The sequence below is a fragment of the Sorex araneus genome, chromosome 2, assembly GCF_027595985.1.
Source record: "Sorex araneus isolate mSorAra2 chromosome 2, mSorAra2.pri, whole genome shotgun sequence".
Classification (NCBI taxonomy): domain Eukaryota; kingdom Metazoa; phylum Chordata; class Mammalia; order Eulipotyphla; family Soricidae; genus Sorex; species Sorex araneus.
The window spans coordinates 320,278,698-320,282,596 of record NC_073303.1 but is presented as its reverse complement, the minus strand read 5'-3'; positions in this window follow the sequence as shown (position 1 = coordinate 320,282,596).

Below are 3,899 nucleotides of genomic sequence, written 5' to 3'. Positions count from 1 at the left end.
TAAATTTTTAGCATGTAATATCTTGGTGAGGTCCATCCCAAGATGGTGGAGTTTGACCGGGGAATGGTGACAATTTTGGATTATGGGAGCAAGCAGTTGTCAGGGGCTGTCTGGATGGGCACCAGACTATCATGCCCCCCTCCAATATACCTAGTCTGTTCAGTCTTGCATGGATCCAGATTAACTGTGATTTTTGATCTCTTTTGAAATTTATATATGGGTCTCTGAAGGAAGACCAGTAAAGAACATACATAGTGAAGCTAGAAATGTTTTATGGGAGTAACTGCTGGTACTTCCAGGAGTATAGGGAAGTAGTGGAAGGTAGCACATCCAGACTCCAAGAAAACTGGAGATTTCAGTCACAAAACCCAAATTTTCAACAGATTTATATCTTGATCTATCCCAAGACAGTGGAGTCTGACTAGGGACACGATAACAATTTGGATTGTGGGAGCAAGCAGCTGCTGGTGGCTCTACTTAGCTGGACACCAGGCAAATCCCCCCTCCCCCAATCTACCCAGTCTGTTCAGCCTTGCATGGATGGCTTTCTAGATTTACTGCAGCTTTTAATCTCTTTCGGATTTATTTGTGGGTCTCTGGAGCAGGGCTGATAAATAAGTATGCATAGCCGAACCAGAGGTGGTTGTGGGCATGGGCATGACTCCTACAAAAAATTGGTAGTTTAGTTTCTCAGAAAACTTGGTCCTGAGTTGTTGGAGTCTGGCCAGAGGCATTGCAGTGATGTTGGGATGTCAGGACGGCCATGGGCACCATCAGATTGCCGATTCTCTCTCCCTCACCCCCATGTCTAGGTTGACCTGCTGGTGGCGCTGTGCCCCTGGGCCCCAGTGGTGATGGCTTCCATAACCCTTGCAGTGACCAGGACTGAGGCCAGTGCTGCAACCTTCTGTGACTCAGGTGCTCTACGTGGGCCATAGCCACCAATCTGGGAGAACCTGTTCAGGGGGCACATGTCCCATCCTAAGTCTCCAGGTAGTTGGGCTACGTTGACATGTGCTGTGTATTAGTTGGTGAAATATATTTGTATAACATATACAATAAATTAGTGGATGAACAATCTAACGCTTGGTGAATTCTGCTTCACAATGATAGGAAGAGCCGACATCGAAGGATCAAAAAGCGACGTCGCTATGAACGCTTGGTCACCACAAGCCAGTTATCCTTGTGGTAACTTTTCTGACACCTCCTGCTTAAAACCACAAAGGTCAGAAGGATCGCGAGACCCTACTTTCACGGTCTGTATTCGTACTGAAAATCAAGATCAAGCGAGCTTTTGCCCTTCTGCTCCACGGGAGGTTTCTGTCCTCCCTGAGCTCGCCTTAGGACACCTGCATTACTGTTTGACAGGTGTACCGCCCCAGTCAAACTCCCCACCTGTCACTGTCCCCCGAGTGGGTTGCACCCAACTGGCGTGAGAACGGGCGCTTGGCGCCAGAAGCGAGAGCCCCTTGGCTCTCGACCCCCCCCCCCACCTCACTGGGTCAGTGAGTGAGTCTCTTGCCCAGACGCCTGGCTGTCTTCCCCGGGGCCCCTCGGAGGGGATGGGCTCCAGCTTCCTTCCCCACCCCGAGCAAGCTCCCAGCAGCCAAAGACCATAAGAATCTAGCTACAGCCATGCTCTAGGACCCCCTCCACACGTTCGAACAGGCCTAATGCATGAAGGTACCAGCAGAGGAACCCAGGTGTGTGTAATCCCATCAATGGTCAACATCCAGAAAGAGACTTAAAAGCGAGCTCTCAGAAGCGAAGCGGCCACACAATATCTTGTAGCCTATTCCTCCCTCTGGGAGAAACTGGCAATCTTCTGAGAGTTTCCTGCCCACATGGGACAGCCTTCCAAGCTTCCCATGGTGTATTCATATGCTAAATCCAGTAAAAAGCTGGATCTCATTCCCCTGACCCTGAAAGAGCCCCCAGTGCGACATCCTTAGGAGGGCTGAGTCAAGATAGACTTCTAAGATCTCAGGGATAGGACGAAATGAGAGGTTACTGAGCCCGCCCAAGAAATTGGTGATTAACGGGATTTCGTGATTGTGATACAATAAATTAAATAAAGTGTTTTCTTTATGAGAACACATTGTCTCTGGTAGTTATCAATTAGGTGCAACAAAAGAATGCATCCTTAGACTGTATCAAAGATAAACCTCACAGAGGTGAACTCTTGCTAAAAACAGAGATATTCTTGTGTATATGAAGTGCAAATTTATAACATTTGTTAGGATCACTACAGGGATAAATGGAACTGGTTTTTGACAGCAGTGAGCATGTGAGATTTGATGAGACAATCTACAAGGGCAAAGAGCAAGATTGATTAGGATAGAAAATGAATCAGGAGGGGCAAAAAAGGAGTAATACTGGTAAACAAAATATTATTTTTTATGGCAGCTTAAAGAATTTAAGACAGTAATGACTCAATTGCTGCTTTTCTATCTGAGATTTAGATCAAATACATAGATTAATAAAAAGTAAACATTGTTCCATTGTCTTGGAGATATGCCAGTTGAATGTAGTCTTACTACATTAGTCTCAGTAAAATAATGACAGTAAACAAAATTTTCATCCAGAGTGTTCAAGTTGTCCCCTTTAACTTTCACTTAAGTCAAAATAAATAGTTGAACATGTATATGCTTACAAAGGGTGCAAATGAACATCAGTATAATTCTGAGGTTTTTAAACTTTTATTATTTCTTTTTTTATTGACTCACCCTGAGAGTTACAAAGTTGTCATGCCCCCAGTTTTCTCCCCCTTTCTCTCTCTCCCTCTCTATCTCATTCTCTCTTTATGCACCCCCCTCTTTGGGCACTATGGTTTGCAGTGCAGACACTAATAAGTGCTTGTTTGGGGGCCATACCAGGTGGATTGTGCTCAGCATTTAATCCTGGCTCTGTGCTCAAGGATCATTTCTGGTGGGACTCAGAGGGGTAAGGTTTACTTGGACCAAATGGCAAATGGCTGATGAGACTATATGGGATATGTTGGATGAACCGGGTTTAGTGAGATGCAAGGGAAGCACCCTTCCTGCTATACAATATTTCTGCCCCGTTTCCAGTCTTTGTGAAATGCCATTCTCACTGGCATACGATTTTATCTTTGTCATTTTTATTTGCACTTTCCTGATAATTGTGAGGAATACTTTTTTCATGTGCCCACTGAACATTTATATGGCCTCAATATGAATATGGCCTCAATATGGTCTCAATATGGCCTCATGGCTTCTGTCTTCTCTTCAATATTCAGTAGAATTATTAGTTTGTTTTTCAGCTTTCATCTCTCTCAGTTTACCTGGTCATCTGCTCACTTGGTTACATAAACTTTACTATCAACATTCTTCTCTTCCTTTTCAAGTTACCTAGACCTCCATGACATTCTCAATCTTATCTTAGGACAAAAGTTCTTTCTTTAGACATTCACAAGGTTCTAATTAGTAGGTCTTTGTTTGAACAGCACAACCAAAATAACACTGTATTTGCACCATTCAAAATTATAGCCAACTTATGTTAGCTCTCTACATCACACTTTCCAATTTTAATTTCTCCTTTATCTATTTTTAATATTTCATATGTATGTAAATGAAAGTAAATTCTCAGTTATTTATTGTGTTCAACCTAATTAGAAAATAAATTCCACAAGGGTCAATCTTTTGTTTATTGGTGAAATCTAAACTCTTTCATAAATACTGCATGGCATTTAGTATGTTTAACTGTTTCCTACACTACCATAACAAATTACTATAAATTTAGTTGCTTAGATCAATAGATATTTTTTCTCTTATTTAAGCTTAACATGAAACTTTCAAATAATGTCACCTGTCAATGAAGGCTTTTGAGTAGAATTTCTTCTAGCATTTTCCTAGCTCACAGTGGTGTCTGGTCATACT